Below are 20,779 nucleotides of genomic sequence, written 5' to 3'. Positions count from 1 at the left end.
TAGTGCGTCCGCCATCTTGAGTGTGGCGGAAGTGTAAACCACCCTCTGCAAGGTCCTGGCAGGTTCTAATAAAAACGTCACTTAACGCCGTCCCGAGAGCGCGGAACTGCGCCTTCCTTTCCGAGCCGCCTCCTTGAGAGCGACACGCGGGCGGCTCGATTCCGAGCCCGGTGCCCGCCCGGTGCCCCCCGCCCGGGTCGCGCTGCGACCGCGCCTCTGCTGCCCGGCAAAACCGGCCCCGCCCCCGCGCTGTCATTCCTCGCGGTCATTCCTCGCCCCGCACGGCGCCCACTCCTTTCCCCACTCATGGGGCCCCACTCATGCACGGCCGTGTCCCTCGGCGCTCCGAACCGTCCTTCGCCCCTCCCCTCCGCTGACAGACCCAGCCCCGCTCGCTCCCGCTCCTTGCCCTTGCCACGCTCGGCAGCCACCGAGGCCGCCGCCCTCTCGGCTCAGCCGGCACCGGGCGGCAGCAGCGCCGGGGCGCCGTGCCGGGGGCGGCAGTGCCGCGCTCTCGCCACCAGGCGGCAGCAGCGCCGCCCAGCTCAGCCCGGGGGCAGGGACAGAGCAGAGGCAAAAGCCGGCTCTGGGCGCTCTGCAGCTCCTGCAGCCCGAGCGTCTCGGCTCCTGGGGCCAGGCACTTGCTTCTTTCCTTCCTACAGAAAAACGCCGGCTCGTTATTCGCAAAACTTGCTGATCTCTATTCCCAGCTTCTTATATTCCTGTATGCGACAGAGTAGAGAGAGAGAGGGCTGGCTCATTTCAAAATGAATTCACATCTGCCTATAGATGTAAAAGTGAAGAACTTAACAGGTTTTAGTATTCTGCACACATCCCTCGCTGGGAGGAATGGTAAAAAGTTAAAAACGAATGAAATGTAAAAAGTAGAAAGTTAGAAACAAAGTTACAACAGCAGAAATTTAGAAACAAACAAAGAGGTAAAATACAACAAACAAACAAATTTCCAAAGGTCGAAAGTTAAAAACAAACAAAGTTAGAAACAAAAAAAAAAAATTAGAAACAAAATTAGAAAGGTAGAAATTTAGAAACAAACTCAGAAAGGCAAGTGTTGAGCCTTTGACAGGGTACCCTTCCTTCTCGGACCAGGGTGAAAGAGCAGAGGAGACTGCTGTTCTGCTGAGTTCTTTATTTCACAGTCTCACAGCTGTCTTGAAGGCAGAGTTCGAATGGGGTTACATGATAAAGCCAAGCAGCAGCAGCAGGCAAAACCAGCTTCTTCTATATGCTCCATACACTGTATTTTTTCTTACACAAGTGTGGATTCTATTTGTTAATTGACCAGTAAGATTAACACACCATTCTAGTTTTCTTTTTCTTAACCCATCCTGGTCTAATTCTAACAGTCGTAAGCCTCACACAAGTGTTACATCTGTATTACACAGATTTGCATATACAGTTTCTGTCAGCTCTTACTGTTTATGTGAACGCTCCATCTAAAAAATGTGAACAGTCTAATTCTATCTAGATTTTGTCTAAAGTAAAGAATTCTGTGAAAAGGTAACACTGCTGCAGCAAGAGCTGTGTTTAAGATCTCTGCTACAGCTTTTTCATGTTTAAGGCACTTAGCATATATTTCTACTAAAAAATCTGTATTTCTATTTCATTTTGGTGTGGCTTCATGGATGTCAGCTTGTCCAAAGGTTTTAATTCACACCTAATGCTTTGGCTTCCCTCTGGGCCTGAGGGAACTTCTCTAACAAGAAGGTTAGAAACAAAGTTAGAAAGGTAAAAATGGGGAGAAAAACAAAGGTATAAAGTTTCAAAGTTACAAACAAAGGCAGAAAGGGACAAATCTAGAAAGTTAGAAACAAACAAAGGTAGAAAGTTAGAAAGGTAGCAACAAAAATGGTTGGAATGTAGAAAGGTAGAAACAAGCAAAAATAGAGAGTTAGAAATGTAGAAAGTCAGAAAAGTAGAAACAAAGATAGAAAGTCAGAGATGTAGAAAGTTAGAAACTACCAAAGGTAAAAATTAACAAAGGTAAAAAGAAACAAAACTTAGAAAGCTGGTACAAAGTCATAAAAGTAGAAACAAAAAAGGTAGAAAGGCAGAAGGTCAGAATGGTAGAAAGGAACAAATGTAGAAAGGTAGAAAGTTAGAAATGTAGAAATGAACAAAGGTAGAAATGTAGAAAGTTAGAAATGAAAGATGGAAAGATAGAAAGTTCAAATGGTAGAAACAAACAAACATGTCAAGTTAGAAATTCAGAAAGGTAGAAAGCAACAAAAGTAGAAAAATAGAAAGGTAGAGAGTCAGAACCAAACAAAGGTAGAAAGTTAAAAAGGTAGAAATGAACAAAGGGAGGAAGTTGGAAAGGCAGGAAGTGCAGAGGCTGGCAGCAGCCATTCCAGCCTTAACGAGAGCCCTGAGTGGGAGAGCAACTTGTTCCATTGATCTTCACTTTGCTAAGGGCCTTCTGCTCTCTTGGGAAAGATGCAGAGCAGGCAAATGGCTACAGGTAGAAGCACCAGGTGTGACTGTTCTTCCTTCACCTCCCAGAAAGCTGGGGGGTTTCATGTTTGAGTCAGTGGCCTAAAAGGGGCAGAAAGTCTGCCCTGACAAGTCTGTGGGCATTGTATCTGTTTTGTCTTTCCCTGTGCCCATTCCAAAACTCTCTTACAACTTTCCCAAAATAGAAACGCAGAAATACTGGGGCTTGTGTAATAAAGAGAGATCCTGCCTGAAGAAACAGTGGACTCTGTTTTTTTTTCCAAGCTGCTACAGAAACAACCTAAGGTAGAAAGGTAAAAATGAACAAAGGAAGGAAGGTGAAAAAGGTAGTTCAAAATCTGTTTATGGCCCCATGAAAAAGAAAGTTGCTTTGAGCCGAAAACCTAAGGAGGCTTTAGGCCCATCCCTGCAGGCACAAATTCACTCTCTCTGCTTCTTCTTTTTCTGGGGCTGCATTTTGGAGCAGCCCAAGCTCACGGAACAATCAGGGAATGTAATAAATTCCGAGACTCAATCTGCTAATTACAATTTTATTTATTAGCAGCAAGCAAGCAAGGCAAAAGCAATTACAGCGCTGGGCAGCGGGGGAGTCTCCGCTCCACCAACTGCCGCGCCTTTCGCCAGTTCCAGTTCCTTCTTATACAGTCTCTTTTCCGGTTAACGTGTCTCTTTCATGGTATTCTGCGCACGTGTGACTTGTTGCTAGGGGGTCTTTTTCCTCCTGGTGGTCGCAGAATGAAGGTTAGTAGTCATCCTCCGTGTCTTTTGGTTGACCTCTCCTTGTATGGTCATTATGCTCAAGGTCCTGGAACTAAAAGCTGAGTAAGCAAGTACAGATAGGGATTAGGCAAGCACATATTTGTCTCTGGCTCTTATCTAGGTATAGGCAGATGGTTTCCTGCTACTTGATATTTAGTGAACAAAGCATCCTGTATCCTTCACAGGAATAAAGAGGATTTTTTCCCTTCACCTCTGCTTCCCCAATCTCCTGCGGCCAGGGACATTTAACAGCCCCAATTTAAAGAGCTCTGACCTGCAGACAGCAGGAAAAAGCTGCTTTTTCCTCTGCTGATCCTCAGATGTGTTTTCAGTCCCTGCTAGGCAGCTCCCTAATTCCAGCCCTGTAACAAAAGGCCCATTTTAAACCTAATATTCCTATTTCAGGCAGAGCTGGGGGGATTTTTTCTGAGTTTGAAGTTCCTGGAAGCCTTTGGCACTTTGCTTTCAGTGATCCTGGATCCAGCCAGCAAGAGCTGCCCCAGATCTGGGGCAAGGTGGAAAGAAGGGAGCAGATTAAGACCCTAATCTTGATTCCATCACGGATTTTTTCATCACCAGTCCTGGTGAATCACTTTCACTTTTATTATTCTCCTGTCCCATTCTCCATCTGGGAGATAAGATCTTCTTCCCTGGGCTTTTTTTTTTAATTTAAGGTAGATTGCACTGACACCTTCTGAGGGAGGATGGATTGACAGCTGAATGGATTTTAGTAGAGAAAACAGCTCTAAAAAGCCAGAAAAAATCTGTTTATGGCCCCATGAAAAAGAAAGTTGCCTTGAGCTGAAAACCTAAGGAGGCTTTAGGCTCTGTACAGTCCTGAATTAATGAGAGTTTCTGTTCTATTCCTAATTTTTAAAGCTTTTGCTTTTAAAGACAAAGTCCATATTAATGTTTTGTTCCAGCCATTACCTGGCCTCGAAATCTGGGACCTCAGCCGTGCTGTTCCCTAATCCCAGGGATTACCCAGCCCTTCTTTCCCTTGCATTCTAAATACCACACAAAAAAAGGGCTGAAGGGCTCATTTCAATTTTATCTGCAGTGGTTTTATCTCAAAACTTCCTTGAGTGTTTCTCCATTTCTCTTTGAATCCGGGGGCGAGGGGAGCAGCTCCTTTGGAGCTGTGATTTTCCCAGATTTCCCAGGCTTTACGGGAAGGGGAGGGACCCAAGGTCGTTTCCCTCAGTCAGGAATTTTGCCATGGGAATTCAGCTGCTCTCCAGGCAGTTCTTCTGTCAAACCATTAATCAGCTCGGAAAAGTTGGTTAATCCACATAGGGGCTGTGGAGAGAAGGATACAAAGGAACTTTTCCATGATTTTGGGGCTTGAAGAGGGAGCGAATTTCCCTCGAAGCTGGGAAGGGCCTGAGGATGATAAAGCAAAGGAGCAGCTTCATCTCTCCCTGGCAGAGAGCTCTGGGCTCCATTATGGATACAAATCAATCCCAGCAGGATTTCAAAAGGGTTTCTTTAGGATGTCAGGTCCCTCTTTATCAGATCCCTGCTGGGATTCAGGGCCTGCCTGGTCAGGGTGCTTTGATAAGGGCTGGATTTAAATCCCAGATCTGAGAGCAGACATGAAAGTCCCTGGGTTTCTAAGGGTTGAAAAGCTCGAGCTGGATTCGCTGCAGAGCTGAAAAGTCAGGATAAGAGAGAGCAAGGAGTGGCCAGCAGGCTCAGGCTCCTGATCACGCCCCTGGGATCCATAGGATCCGTGGCCTCTGGCACGCTGCTCCAGCACCCTGCAGGGTGACTGACAGCCGGGCAGGGGAAGGAGCCACCAGCAGCTCTGCGATGTGCACCATCGTTCACCTTGCACGTGGCCTAAACAGCCACCAAGCACCGATGGACTGACTGAGCCGGAAATACCGGAGAGATCCCAGTTTGCACTCCAAATTCCCTGCAGCCTGTTCCCTTCCTGATCCATCCCTTGAAGCAACAAGAGTGGAATTCCTTCCGTGGTTGCTCTTTCCCTCCTGTTTTCCACTCAACAAGAAAAAGCAGCCACGTGAACAGGAGTAAAAGCCCCAAACCCACAAAAAAGCACATTCTCAGCATCACTAATCCCTGCCAAATTGCCAGGAACCTTCCAAAACTACATCCAAGCTTGGAAACAGGGATCCAGTTGTTTGTTTAAGCAGCTATTGATCCAGTCTCTTCCAGCTAATTAAACTATTCACTATTTAAACTCATTAAACTGCTCATCCTGCTCCTGGCAGCCAGAGGCAAAGAAGAAATCGTGTCTAGATTAAATGGTGATGGTGAATGTGCCCATCCCAGTCCTTGGAGAGGTTGGAATTGCATCCCTGTTCCTCTGCTCTCTTTTCCTTCCTTTTTCCTGCAGTGATTCCCACCCGGATTCCTCAGCTCCAGCTCTCTGAGCAGCCTCACGGGGAGCATTTCATCCCCTTGGAGCCAACTCCATTTGTTGCATCCTTCATGCCTCAACCACCCCTAAAAGCAGGGAAGTGCTGATGGGCAGTGCAGCTGCTTCCACTCGGGAATGTTTCCAGTGGAACAGGGAGGGAATTCTGAGAAGCTTCCACCCACTGCACGTTATTGCTGGATAAAAGGTGAGGCAGCAAAGGATCAACAAAGGGAGATTTCAGCAAGACAAAGTCCAGACAGAGAGGCTGCAAGTGTTGCTGGGGCTGCTAAGCTGGGAAAACTGCAAGGTCAGGCTGTGGGAACATGGATTATACTGAGGTCTGGAACCGGTGTTGGGAAGAGAGGGAGAAGGAGAAGGAGAAGGAGAACAAGAACGAGAACAAGAGAAAGGGCCCAAAGTAACTGCATAGCGAATTTCCTTACCATGAGCCAGGCTCATTCCCTGAGCTGACCAATATCTCTGAGCTCCCCTTCATGGCACAGCCCTGCCAGTAAAGAACAGAAGTTCCTGCTGCTCCCACTGGAATTCTGTAGCGTGCCTGGCATTCCATACGTTCTGCTGCCTGAGAATTCCTGCAGCCGTCCTTGGGAAGAGCAGTTCACTGCCACAGGAGGAACAAGAGGAAAGCAGTTGCCACTCTCGGGTTCTGTGCTCTGTAAAAAGTAAAACCAGATCAAGATCAAAGCTCCATAAAGCTGGAACCATCTCCAACCTCGGGACAGCCCTTCTGTGGGAAAAGCGGGGATGGGCAATTAGGAAGGAGATCATCATGCACATGGGCAAGGGGGGGGGAATTAAATTCTGTTGCTTTCTGATTGAGGCCTGCTTCAATTTGCAGCCTTTATAATATCAGTTTAATGGGACTTTTTGTGCTTTAAAGAGGCTTTTATTAGCTGGGGGTTGTCCCTGCCTGGACTGAGGCACAGCACAATGAGTCTCCTGCCTCCTGAAGCCGTGTCGTTATCCCAGCATCTGAAATTAAAAACCAGCACTCTGGGAAACCTCTCTACTCTGAGGAGAAGTGTGTTTGGGTCTGTGGAGAGCCTGGAACAGCTCTGAGAGACACCAAACATCCTGTGGATCCCAATGAACAGCAAAACATTCCAGCAGCTCCTTCCAACACCGCCCTTGTAGGGAACTCTGTCACCCAGTGGGTATTTGTGGGAGTAAGGAAGAAATCCCACTGATGACCTCAGTGTGATCACCTCTGGTTCGTCTGGGGATAAATCTCCTTTATCCTTCTGGGAGAATAAAGGAATCCAATGCTGCCTTAATCCCCTGCTCCTCGGAGTCTGGATTTCCAGAATCCATCTCCTGGCCCAGCATGGGAAGGGTTGTCCAGCGCTGGAACAGCTGCCCAGGGCAGTGGTGGAGTCACCAACCCTGGAAGTGCTCATAAAATACATGGGTAAATACATGGGTAAATATAGGGATAAATACATGGGTAAATACATGGATAAATGTATATGGATAAACATATATGGATAATCCATGGATAAATATATGGATAAATACAGGGATAAATATGTATGGATAAATATGTATGGATAAATACATGGCACTTGAGGTCATGGGTTGATGTGACCATGGTGGTGGTTGATGTTTGGACTTGATGATGCTAAAGGCCTTTGCCAGCCTCAACAACCCCAAGATTCCATGATTTTCTGCATTTTTCTCCTGCTCTGGGGCTGAGAAACTCCTTGAGCGGAGCAGCAGTGGGAGCACGGAGCCACAGGCTGCACATCAGAGCTCTGCAGGCACTTTTAATCCACCTCTCTGCATGTTCATGGAAGATGGCACAGGAAATCTCTCAGCCCCAAAGCATCTCCCCAGCTCTGCACAGCCAGGACAAACCCGAGGTGAATGATCCCCTCTAAGCTCCTTCCAGAGCCATTCCAGTGGCAATCAGAGGCAGCAGTTCCTAGAGAAACGGCTCCTATCTAATTTAGGAGCCTCCCTTGGGGAGGAGACATCCCTTTCCCCTTCTACCTGTCATTCTTCTTCATTTATGGACTCAATAAGGCAGGAAATCTGGCAGGCTTGAAGTAAAAAATGAGCTGTTCACAGCAAAGAGAGCCTCAGCGGGTAAAAAAAAAAAAAACCAAACTGTTGGAATCAAGATGCAGTTAATAGAGCAAAAATAAATAGAAACAGACCCTAAATGTAAATGAACATTACATCACCACTGGCATTTCAGTTCCTTTTCAAATACAGAAATAGCAGCAGATTTAACTTGCAGAAAGTTGCTGTGCTCACACAGCCAGAGCTGCTTGAGGGGCACAGCCCTGAACCTTCTGCTCCCCAAAACAACTCAAGACTCAAGAAAGGAGAAACAGGGATCAGGCAGAGGGGGAAAATCCCAACTTCCTGGTCAAAAGAGGTTAAGAGAAATACAATTCCATCCCTTAACCCTGCGGAGATGGGATCTGTTGGCGTTTGCCAGCTCCAGAGGAGTTCGCTCCACCTCGGGCAGATCGGAGGTGAAAGCAAATAATTCAACTGCAGCCCCGGAGAAGGCTGGGCTCTTAATTGACAGAGATTCCAGAGAGAGGGAAATAACCTCCAGTGCCATTTGAGCAGCAGGTTTCTCTCCCAGCTGCCACCTCAAATCCTTGAGATCCCCATTGGCCACCCAAATTCCAGGCACCATTTCCAGCCTGGAAACAAACTCGGAGTGCTCTCAGAGTGAGACCTTAAAGCTGGAGCACCTCAGCCACCACACCTGCTCAATACCTGCTCTCCCAAGGGCTCCAGAGAGACCTTTTCCCTCTCTGGAATTCCCTGACAGGAGGGGGCAGCCGGGGGGGGTCAGGCTCTGCTCCCAGGGAACAGGGACAGGAGGAGAGGGAACGGCCTCAGGCTGGGCCAGGGGAGGCTCAGGGTGGACATTGGGAAAAAATCCTTCATGGAAAGGGCTGTCAAGCATTGGAATGGGCTGCAAGGCTCCTGACATGCTCAGGTCCTGGAAAAGTCGAGGGAGAACAGGGAGAATTCTGCAGCCTTCAACATGGTGCCTTCATCCCCAGGTGTTCTGAGTCATTTCAGGGAGTGAAGAGTTACAGGGCAGGAAACAAAGGCAGCTGAAGAAGATCTGAGACGATTTTCCCTTATTCTTACACACCTCAGACATTCAATTTTGTCCAAGTTTGTGTCTCGAATTTAAACCCAACTCCTTCCCTGTGGGAAGGAGGAGATGATCCCGGCCTGCCATGTGCCAGAGCGAGAGTGACAGAGGGAAGGATGTTACTTGGGGAAGGGTGGCACACTGACATTTCATCGTGGCTGATATGGCAGAGAGACTTCATTTTTTTTAACAGCAGAAGCTTCAATATTTCACAAAATCTGTGTTCCCTGTGATTATTTGTAAAGCATTGTGGATGGGCTTGGCACTTCCCTGACAGAAACACTGGCAGGGCTCTGCCTGGAGGGATCTATAATTGGAGATGGGAAGAGTGGATGGGAGGACAGGGATGCAGCAGAGGGAGATCAGGAGGAGAATTAGGAATTCTTTCATTCTTTTCTGGATTTTTTGGGTTCTTTTAATGTGATCCATTTTAAATCCAGGCTTAAGATCTGATTCAACTTCAGATTTTTTTTGCTGCCCAAACTTTCTTCTGTCCCTGGCTGGAGCAGAAAACCAAAATTTCAAAATTCCTCATGAAATAAATAGGAGGGTGGTGTGGGAACAGCCTCACTTTCCCAGGTGGAAACACCTCCCTCCGGGTTTATCATTCTGGGAACAATTCTGGCCCAAAGAAGGGGAAGCACAGAGCGTCACTGCCAGGGTGCACACGGCCAGGGCACAAGGAGGCCCTGGGTTCTCCTCCAGGTTTGTTTGTGGAAGGTTTGGGGTGGTTTGGGGTGGCTGAAGGGTTTCTGACAGCATTAATTGGGAGTCAATCCCCCTACAGATCCCCATTCCCAGTTCTCCCAGGAAGCTCCTGCAATGGTCTCTAAGGGGTTAATGGAATATCTGCTTTTCCCTGCACGGATGACGGGGCCCAAAGCACTTCCCTGGCCCTGCAGGAGCCCCAGCACTGAAAATCCCCGAGCAACACCTCGGAGCTGCCACAGGCACCCAGACAGAAGGGGAAGGTGCCTGTTCCCTCAGCTCCGGCTGCCAGATAGGGGAATATTTTGGGCTTTTGGGAAAAGCGTTGGGTTTTCACCTTTTCCCTGCGTGTGAGGAAGCGTCTGCCACCAGGGAATGTTCCACTGAGCTGGGAGGCCCCAGCATCCCTGGAGAGAAATCTTTAGGATTAGGTGGGGGATTACACCACCTGCTCCCTTTCCCTGTGGCTGGGGGCACCAGGCCGAGGGCACAGTGGGAGGGATGTGCTGGAGACCCAAATCCCACTGGAACCACGGCGTTTTCCATCCCCTTGGGTCCAATTCTGGGCAGGAGCAGCACCTGGAGAACAAAGCTGTGCGGCAGCTGAATGCTGGGTGACAAAACCCCTGAAAAACAGGCTTGGGGAAGTGGCTGGGTGGAAGGGTGAGCTGAGGGAGGTGCTAATTAGAGCACTGGGGGAAGGTGGCAATTAGCACTGCTGCTCACCATGGCTCAGCCTTCAGCTGTCACTCACCCACTCCTGGAGCCTGTGGAACACGTTCCTGTCCCATCTGCGAGGGAAACGCTTCCCCTTCCCTCTTCCTGCAAAAGCAGAGGAATCCTTGTCCCTGGATGACCAAGGCTGGGCTAGGGGTCGAGACACCATCCCTGCAAGGCTTCAAAAACTGTGGATGTGGCGCTGGAGGACAGGGGTGGCTGGGGAGCGTGCTGGTGGGGCTGGTTGAGGGTTGGACTTGGCGATCCCAAAAGTCTTTTCCAGATATTCTCCTGCAAATGGAATGTTTATACTATAAAGCACACAATTTGGAGCTCGTTAAACAGTTACATTTCAGTCAAAACTCTGCACATAATCTCTTCATGAGGGGTTTTGAATTCCACCTCCCCTCTGCAGCAGCGATCCCGTGATTCCAACACGGATCTCCAGTCCCCTTTGGCATTTTCTGATTTCCAGGCAACATCTCATGGCCTCAAAAGCCTTGGTAGACTTAATCAAAGCTGGGCTGAGTCTAAAGTGGACTCGAGCACAACGTTCAGGTGCAATGGATGCTGCTGGAATGGGGGCTCTAATCCCAGGTGTCACATCCTCCCAAACTTCCAGCTCCCGGAACTAGAAAAGAGCTTTAATGGATGGAAAAGAAATCCCCAAACCACGACCTGAGAATGAGTTAATGACTTGGAAATCACCAGGAAGGGCAAAGCGTGGGGGCTGGAAGTCAAAAGGGTTCGGAGTTGGCCTCAGGTGCTGGCGCAAGGGTGACACGAGGAGGGGAGGTGGAGGTTGCACTGGTTCCTCTCCCGAGGCAGCCGATGGCATTCCGCAGTGGGAAATGCAGGGAAAAGAAATCCAAAATTCAGAACTGGCTCAGGAGAGCCAGCAGCTGCCTGGGAACACCAGAGGGAGCAGAGACAAGGAGCAGGACAAGGAGAAGGCAGGAAAGGAGAAGCCACTCGGGCTTCTGAGATGGCTTCCAGGGGAGGGGGAAGGGAGCCCTTCCCGTACCTCAAATACCGGGAGCACAGCAGCAAAGGGATGTGTGTGACAGGGATGTGCAGGACAGGAGGGCACCGGCTGGAATCTCCCTGGACACAGGTGATGCAGCTCCCTCAGGGCACACCTCACCCCAGCCAGGGTGCAGGGATGGCTCTGCCCAGGCGCAGCTGCGCCTCTGGAAACGCCAAATCCCAGCTCCCTGCCCTGGAGCTGCCCCTTTCCTGCCAGGAAAGGAAAAGCAGGACTGAATTTTCCAGGTCCCCCCACCTGGTTCTGTCTCAGCTTTGAGCTGGAACTTCCTCAAACCTCCCAAGCCAGTCCCAGCCTTTCCCACCAATTTCCTCTGTGGAACCCAAGCAGCCGCACCTCCCTCTCTCTAAATAATCAGAATATTGGCAGGGCTGCTCTCTCCACACTTTAATTCTCTCCACAGTTCAATTGTCTCCTTTCAGAGGTACTAGGAGCTGTTTGCACTTCAGTTTTTTCCGCTCTGTGCTTTGCTCCTCTGTTCCCAGGCACCAGCTCTCCCTGAGCTGCTCCCTACCTTGTTTAAGAGTTCATTTGTTTGGAGCTCCTTGGAAGCAGCTGCAGGCACTGAGGAGATACCAATTAGTGTCAGGGCAGTTAATTTGAAGAGGGGGAGGAAGCCGGACTTTAAACTGCTCCAAGGCCTGTTCCTCCTGCACTGGGAAATACAGGGAGCACCTGAGCTGCTCAGCTGGGCTGCTTTAGGGTGCAGAGGTGAATTTGGAGCTGATTTATTTGGGGTGCTCAGCAGATGCTGGCCATGATCTCTGCACGTGCAATCCCAGCTGCTCAGCCAGGGTGGAGTCTTCCTTATCTCCCAATAAATCTCAAACCACTCCTTAGCTCCTCATAAACCTGAAACCAGACGGTTGGCACAGCAGCCTCCTGAGAAGCAGCATTTTGACAGGGATTTTTTCTGAACCATTAACTTTTGTTTGCTGGAGCTTTCCCTGCAAAGCGCTGGATCTGCATCCCGACACGTTCGGGTGGGATTCCTCAGCGCCGCGTCTCGTCCCAAAAATACTCTGAAAAAGGAGATTTGTCCTCTCTAGGTACACTCTGGCCTGTAACAGAGAAAGCCTTTGGAAAGGATTGATGCCAGTCTTATCACATTCATGTATATTTTAATTATGATTATCAGCAGAAGTCATAATTAATGACAATGGAATATCTCCATATTAACAGCTATCAGGAGCAGCCCACACAATTTCATGGGGGTGACCTCAGTGCTTTTGTGGGAATCTCAGCCCAATTGCCAGCTGTCCAAAGGCTCCTTTTGCTGGCACTGATCCCACTTTCAGCAGAACTGTGCAGCTCAGTGATATTAAAGTCAGCAAAACTCTCAAGTATAAACCCATTTCCCAGGTTTTTTCACGAGGGAGTGTTCCTGAGGTCAGCCCTGCACCGTTTGCTTGAGGAGGACTTCAGCCTCCCGTGCTGGCACAGAGCTCCAAGGGAAGCAAAGTGCCCCAGGAAAGCTGTTTTGGACAAATCTCATCAAACAGTGCTGGGGGAGAACAAACACCACAAAAACTGGGATTTTCTGGCACAGAGGCTTGGACATCACACATCCTTCCCTGTTCTTGGGTAACAGAGTTATCAGAGATCTCCTGAGTAGCTACACCAGTAAAAAAGTGACTTTTCCAGCCCAGATGCAGCTGCATAAGCGTTCGGAGTGGCAAAATGAAAAGAATGTAAAAATCCCACCATGGAGTGAGATGGTGCCACCTCCTGCACCTGGGCCACCGTGGAACACTCCAGGCTGGGGGAATAGGGGCTGGAAAACTGGGAAAGGCCCTGGGGGTGCTGGGGACAGCAGCTGGACACGAGCTGGGTGTGCCCAGGTGGGCAAAGCCAAGGGCACCTGGGCTGTGCCAGCTTGGGGTGACAGCAGGGCCAGGGCAGTGCCCGTCTGTGCTGGCACTGCTGGGGCACCTCCAGTGCCGGGGCAGCTCTGGGACAAGAGGGACACAGAGGGGCTGGAGCGAGTCCAGGGAAGGGAATGGAGCTGGGAAGGGCTGGAGAATTCCTGAGGGAGCTGGGAAGGGACTGGAGTTCCTGAGGGAGCTGGGAAAGGGGCTCAGGCTGGAGCAAAGGAGGCTCAGGGGGGACCTTGTGGCTCTGCACAAGTCCCTGACAGGAGGGGGCAGCCGGGGGGTCGGGCTCTGCTCCCAGGGAACAGGGACAGGAGGAGAGGGAACGGCCTCAGGCTGGGCCAGGGGAGGCTCAGGGTGGATATTGGGGAAATTCCTTCATGGAAAGGGTGCTCAGCCTTGCCACAGCTGCCCAGGGAGGTTTGGAGTGCCCAGCCCTGGGAGTGCTCCAACACCTGTGGCTGTGGCATGGGCGAACGTGGTCAGCGGTGGCCGTGGTGGTGCTGGTTGCACTCAGTGATCTCCGAGGCCTTTTCCAACCTTGATTCCGCTCTCAAGGCAGCCCCACGGAGGAGCAGCACAAAAGGCACCCCCAGGCTGCAAGCAGAGGGTTCAGAACACGCTGCGGCAGCAGGAACGAAGCTCTGCAGGATGAAACTGAAAAGGGGAGAAATGCCGGGCTCTGTGAAAGGGAACAACTGAGAGAGCCACAAACGAGCCACCAAACTTCTCACAGGGGACACCACCAGCAGCACAGGTGTGAAGGGACTTCTTTTTGCCCCAGAATTGTGAATCCACAGCCCAAGCCACGTGCACACACTGCAGATGTGAAGTGTATTTTTACTGCCAGCAAGCACTTGGGAATAAAAAAACCTCAGCCCCAAAGCTTGATGTCTAAACAGCAACACAGAAGTTCTAAAACAGCTGTCGAGAGAAACAAAACACAGCAAAAACAAAGCAGAAAGGGAGCAAAAACTTGTCACGCTGGCCGTATTTCCGAGGGTGACAGGTTCTGCTGTGCTGGGAATGCAGCACCAAACACAAAAATCCTACTGCAACTCCTGGATCCCACAGCAGGAAGGACATGGAGATTCCCAGTGGGAATCAGGGATGCAGACTCGGCTGTGCTGCCATCACTCCCTCAGGAATAGCCAGGTTTAGCTCATTCTGTCTGCCCAGAGAGGGGAGATTTGCTCCTGGATCCCCTGGAATGTTCCAGGCCAGGCTGGACACGGGCTGGGAGCAGCCCGGGACAGTGGGAGGTGTCCCTGCCCGTGGCAGCGCTGGCACTGGATGAGCTTTAAGGTCCTTCCAACCCCAAATCGTTCTGTGAGTCTTAGAGCCCTGAAATTCTCATGACAGAGGTGGAACTGCAAGAGCTTAAGGTCCCTTCCCAAAAAAACCCCATTGCACGACTCTGCAGCTTCTGGAGCCCTGGGTCAATGGAAATGCAGTTTCAGAGGAGCTCCGAGGAAATGGTGTTTTGGGGAGAGCAGAGTGGCTGGAACAGAGGAACAGGAACAGTCTCCTCGAGCAAGCCCTTGTGTCTCAGGGAGCGGGATCGGCTGCTCCTAACGCACCTGGTGACTCCCAGAGGGGGATGGAAATGCAGCCCTGGTCCGAAAGAAACCCTGCCCGGGAAGGCGGGCTGGGATTGGGAGCTGGCTGCGGGAGCTCGCTGTTAAAGGCGATCTTTTGGCTGTAAAGGTGCGCCTTTGTCTCTGTGCGAAGCACCCGGCCGTAGCGCCCTTTGTGCTGCTGTCTCCTGATTTCCTTAAACTTTTATTAAACTGTCCCTTTTCTTCAACTTTCCCTCAAATTCTAGAGCGAAGCGCATTTTCCCAGCTGCGCATGCGCGGATCAGTGCGCATGCGCAGGCGGGGACGCATCACCGGTGATCCCTCTGTTCTGAACGGGATTGTGATGTTGGCTTTTTGCACGTTCCATCATTGTTAGGAATGGATTGTGATGTTGTTTTTTTCATGTTCCGTAATGTGAGAAAAGCTTTGCCTGGGTTCTGTAGTGTAATGCTGTAGAATGTCTGTAGTTTGGGTGCTCAGTTTGGGAAGGATGGGGAGGGGGTCTTCACATTCCTGGAAAATCTTATCAGAAGAAAAGAACCCGAAACCAGACGGAATGGAGCCAAGGAAAAAGATAAGACTGATAAGATGATACTCAGCAACTCCAAAGAATTAATGAATGATGCATGATGGTGATGAATAAAAATAAGCGATGTACTTTTAAAGCCGATCTTTTGGATGTACAGGTGTGCCTTTGGCTCTCTGCCGAAGCAGTGAGGGCACTGGGGCCATACTGGGAGCACTGGGAGGGCACTGAGGCCATACTGGGAGCGCTGGGAGGGCACTGAGGCCATACTGGGAGTGCTGGGGCCATACTGGGAGCACTGGGAGGGCACTGAGGCCATACTGGGAGTGCTGGGGCAATACTGGGAGCACGGGGAGGGCAATGGGGTCTTACTGGGAGCACTGGGAGGTCACTGAGGCCATACTGGGAGCACTGGGAGGGCACTGGGGCCCATACTGGGAGCACTAAGAGGGCACAGGGAGGGCACTGGGGCCATACTGGGAGTGCTGGGGCCATACTGGGAGCACTGGGAGGTCACTGAGGCCATACTGGGAGCACTGGGAGGGCAATGGGGTCTTACTGGGAGCACTGGGAGGGCACTGAGGCCATACTGGGAGCACGGGGAGGGCACTGGGGCCATACTGGGAGCACAGGGAGGGCACTGGGGCCCATACTGGGAGCACTGGGAGGGCACTGAGGCCATACTGGGAGCACGGGGAGGGCACTGGGGCCCATACTGGGAGCACAGGGAGGGCACTGAGGCCATACTGGGAGCACAGGGAGGGCACTGGGGCCATACTGGGAGCACAGGGAGGGCACTGGGGCCCATACTGGGAGCACTGGGAGGGCACTGAGGCCATACTGGGAGCACAGGGAGGGCACTGGGGCCCATACTGGGAGCACTGGGAGGGCACTGAGGCCATACTGGGAGCACTGGGAGGGCACTGAGGCCTTACTGAGAGTGCTGGGAGGGCACTGGGGCCATACTGGGAGCACTGGGAGAGCACTGGGGGATACTGGGAGCACTGGGGCCTTACAGGGAGTGCTGGGAGGGAACTGGGGCCATACTGGGAGCACTGGGAGGGCAATGGGCCATACTGGAAGCACTGGGAGGGCACTGGGGCCATACTGGGAGCATGGGACCACCGTGGGTCCATCGGTGCAGCTCTTTTAGTGACACGGGGCAGCGGCCACTCCTGCTGCAGTACCTTTCGAATATTTCTTAGACCTTTGTCAATATTTTATTCCGCTCACACTTCCCAGCCTTTCCCGTGCTGCTCTTTTTTACCAGCAGCGCTGCCCCGACGGTCCCGCGGTGCAGCTCTTTTAGTGACACGGGGCAGCGGCCCCTCCTGCTTCAGTACCTTTCGAATATTGCTTAGACCTTTGTCAATATTTATTCCGCTCACACTTCCCAGCCTTTCCCGTGCTGCTCTTTTTACCAGCAGCGCTGCTCCGCCGTGGGTCCCGCGGTGCAGCTCTTTTAGTGACACGGGGCAGCGGCCACTCCTGCTGCAGTACCTTTATTGTACCCTCTTTTACCATGCTCAGCATTTTATTCCCTTTACACCCTCTCAGCCTTTCCGGGCCCCTTTTTTTACCAGCAGCGCTGCCCCGACGGTCCCGCGGGGCCAGCTCTTTTAGTGACACGGGGCAGCGGCCACTCCTGCTGCAGTACCTTTCGAATATTTCTTAGACCACTGTCAATATTTTATTCCGCTCACACCTCTCAGCCTTTCCCGTGCTGCTCTTTTTAACCAGCAGCGCTGCTCCGCCGTGGGTCCCGCGGTGCAGCTCTTTTAGTGACACGGGGCAGCGGCCACTCCTGCTGCAGTACCTTTCGAATATTTCTTAGACCTTTGTCAATATTTTATTCCGCTCACACTTCCCAGCCTTTCCCGTGCTGCCTCTTTTTTTACCAGCAGCGCTGCCCCCGACGGTCCCGCGGTGCAGCTCTTTTAGTGACACGGGGCAGCGGGCCACACCTGCTGCAGTACCTTTTGAATATTTCTTAGACCATTGTCAATATTTTCTCGCCGACGGCACTCGCCACCCCGCCACCCCGCCGCCGCGTTCTCCCCGCTCCCTACCGGCACGAAGCGGTGCTGCCGATGAACGGAGCCGATGCGCGGCTGCCACGGCCGCTTTTCCCCGCGCCCTCAGGGCCGGCGGCTTCGGCCGCACAGGGCGGCGTTCCCGCACCCGGGCCAGCCCGCGGAGCTCCTGCCCCTGCCGCTGCCGCCGCCGCCGCCGCCCCCCGACTGAGGGGCCGCGACGCCGGCGCCCCCTTTTATACTCCGCACCCCTTTTCCCGCCCACTTGCCGGCGGTGGGCTCCCCCTGCCTCAAAACCGCCCAGAAGCGCCCGAGGCGGGAACGGCGCAGCCCCGCCGGTGCCTCGGAGAAGCTCTTTTAGTGACAAGGGGCAGCGGCCACCCCTCCTGCTGCAGTACCTTTATTGGACCTCTTTTACCATGCTCAGCATTTTATTCCGCTCACACTTCCCAGCCTTTCCCGTGCTGCTCTTTTTTACCAGCAGCGCTGCCCCGACGGTCCCGCGGTGCAGCTCTTTTAGTGACACGGGGCAGCGGCCACTCCTGCTGCAGTACCTTTATTGTACCTCTTTTACCATGCTCAGCATTTTATTCCCTTTACACCTCTCAGCCTTTCCGGGCCCCTTTTTTACCAGCAGCGCTGCCCCGACGGTCCCGCGGTGCAGCTCTTTTAGTGACACGGGGCAGCGGCCACTCCTGCTGCAGTACCTTTCGAATATTTCTTAGACCTTTGTCAATATTTTATTCCGCTCACACTTCCCAGCCTTTCCCGTGCTGCTCTTTTTTACCAGCAGCGCTGCCCCGACGGTCCTGCGGGGCAGCTCTTTTAGTGACACGGGGCAGCGGCCACTCCTGCTGCAGTACCTTTCGAATATTTCTTAGACCATTGTCAATATTTTATTCCGCTCACACCTCTCAGCCTTTCCCGTGCTGCTCTTTTTAACCAGCAGCGCTGCCCCGACGGTCCCTCGGTGCAGCTCTTTTAGTGACACGGGGCAGCGGCCACTCCTGCTGCAGTACCTTTATTGTACCTCTTTCACCATGCTCAGCATTTTATTCCCTTTACACCTCTCAGCCTTCCGGGCCCCTTTTTTACCAGCAGCGCTGCCCCCGACGGTCCCGCGGTGCAGCTCTTTTAGTGACACGGGGCAGCGGCCACACCTGCTGCAGTACCTTTCGAATATTTCTTAGACCATTGTCAATATTTTCTCGCCGACGGCACTCGCCACCCGCCGCCCGCCGCCGCGTTCTCCCGCTCCCTACCGGCACGAAGCGGTGCTGCCGATGACGGAGCCGATGCGCGGCTGCCACGCCGCTTTCCCCGCGCCTCAGGGGCCGGCGGCTTCGGCCGCACAGGGCGGCGTCCCCGCACCCGGGCCAGCCCGCGGAGCTCCTGCCCCTGCCGCTGCGCCGCCGCCGCCGCCCCCGACTGAGGGGCCGCGACGCCAGCGCCCTCTTTTATACTCCGCACCCCCTTTTCCCGCCACTGCCGCGGTGGGCTCCCCCCGCCTCAAAACCGCCCAGAAGCGCCCGAGGCGGGAACGGCGCAGCCCCGCCGGTGCTCGGAGAAGCTCTTTTAGTGACAAGGGGCAGCGGCCACCCCTCCTGCTGCAGTACCTTTATTGTACCTCTTTACCATGCTCAGCATTTTATTCCGCTCACACTTCCAGCCTTTCCCGTGCTGCTCTTTTTTACCAGCAGCGCTGCCCGACGGTCCCGCGGTGCAGCTCTTTTAGTGACACGGGGCAAGCGGCACTCTGCTGCAAGTACTTTATTGTACCTCTTTTACCATGCTCAGCATTTTATTCCCTTTACACCTCTCAGCCTTTCCGGGCCCCTTTTTTACCAGCAGCGCTGCCCCGACGGTCCCGCGGGGCAGCTCTTTTAGTGACACGGGGCAGCGGCCACTCCTGCTGCAGTACCTTTCGAATATTTCTTAGACCTTTGACAATATTTTATTCCGCTCACACTTCCCAGCCTTTCCCGTGCTGCTCTTTTTAACCAGCAGCGCTGCTCCGCCGTGGGTCCCGCGGTGCAGCTCTTTTAGTGACACGGGGCAGCGGCCACTCCTGCTGCAGTACCTTTCGAATATTTCTTAGACCTTTGTCAATATTTTATTCCGCTCACACTTCCCAGCCTTTCCCGTGCTGCTCTTTTTTACCAAGCAGCGCTGCCCCGACGGTCCCCGCGGTGCAGCTCTTTTAAGTGACACGGGGCAGCGGCCACACCTGCTGCAGTACCTTTTGAATATTTCTTAGACCATTGTCAATATTTTCTCGCCGACGGCACTCGCCCACCCGCCACCCGCCGCCGCGTTCTCCCCGCTCCCTACCGGCACGAAGCGGTGCTGCCGATGACGGAGCCGATGCGCGGCTGCCACGCCGCTTTCCCCGCGCCTCAGGGCCGGCGGCTTCGGCCGCACAGGGCGGCGTTCCCGCACCCGGGCCAGCCCGCGGAGCTCCTGCCCCTGCCGCTGCCGCCGCCGCCGCCGCCCCCCGACTGAGGGGCCGCGACGCCGGCGCCCCCTTTTATACTCCGCACCCCCTTTTCCCGCCACTGCCGCGGTGGGCTCCCCCTGCCTCAAAACCGCCCAGAAGCGCCCGAGGCGGGAACGGCGCAGCCCCGCCGGTGCCTCGGAGAAGCTCTTTTAGTGACAAGGGGCAGCGGCCACCCCTCCTGCTGCAGTACCTTTATTGTACCTCTTTTACCATGCTCAGCATTTTATTCCGCTCACACTTCCCAGCCTTTCCCGTGCTGCTCTTTTTTACCAGCAGCGCTGCCCCGACGGTCCCGCGGTGCAGCTTTTTTAGTGACACGGGGCAGCGGCCACTCCTGCTGCAGTACCTTTATTGTACCTCTTTTACCATGCTCAGCATTTTATTCCCTTTACCTCTCAGCCTTTTCCGGGCCCCTTTTTTACCAGCAGCGCTGCCCCGACGGTCCCGCGGGGCAGCTCTTTTAGTGACACGGGGCAGCGGCCACTCCTGCTGCAGTACCTTTCGAATATTTCTTAGACCTTTGACAATATTTTATTCCGCTCACACTTCCCAGCCTTTCCCGTGCTGCTCTTTTTTACCAGCAGCGCTGCCCCGATGGTCCCTCGGTGCAGCTCTTTTAGTGACACGGGGCAGCGGCCACTCCTGCTGCAGTACCTTTCGAATATTTCTTAGACCTTTGACAATATTTTATTCCGCTCACACTTCCCAGCCTTTCCCGTGCTGCTCTTTTTAACCAGCAGCGCTGCCCCGACGGTCCCGCGGTGCAGCTCTTTTAGTGACACGGGGCAGCGGCCACTCCTGCTGCAGTACCTTTATTGTACCTCTTTACCATGCTCAGCATTTTATTCCCTTTACACCTCTCAGCCTTTCCGGGCCCTTTTTTACCAGCAGCGCTGCCCCGACGGTCCCGCGGTGCAGCTCTTTTAGTGACACGGGGCAGCGGCCCCTCCTGCTGCAGTACCTTTATTGTACTCTTTTACCATGCTCAGCATTTTATTCCCTTTACACCTCTCAGCCTTTCCGGGCCCCTTTTTTACCAG

At 52.7% G+C, this 20,779-nt stretch overlaps 1 long non-coding RNA gene across 1 annotated transcript; it reads right to left on the bottom strand.

The window, feature by feature from the left end:
• Positions 1-6,051: 6,051 nt before the first annotated feature.
• Positions 6,052-7,041, bottom strand: LOC104692310. The gene is made up of 2 exons (XR_002046597.2): positions 6,844-7,041; positions 6,052-6,291 (listed from the first exon to the last, which is right to left on the bottom strand). It is a non-coding gene; the product is annotated as an uncharacterized LOC104692310 (long non-coding RNA).
• Positions 7,042-20,779: the final 13,738 nt, after the last annotated feature.

The sequence above is a fragment of the Corvus cornix genome, chromosome 13 (genome assembly GCF_000738735.6).
Source record: "Corvus cornix cornix isolate S_Up_H32 chromosome 13, ASM73873v5, whole genome shotgun sequence".
In the NCBI taxonomy this organism is placed as follows: Eukaryota; Metazoa; Chordata; class Aves; order Passeriformes; family Corvidae; genus Corvus; species Corvus cornix.
This window is presented reverse-complemented; position numbering and strand designations above follow the sequence as displayed.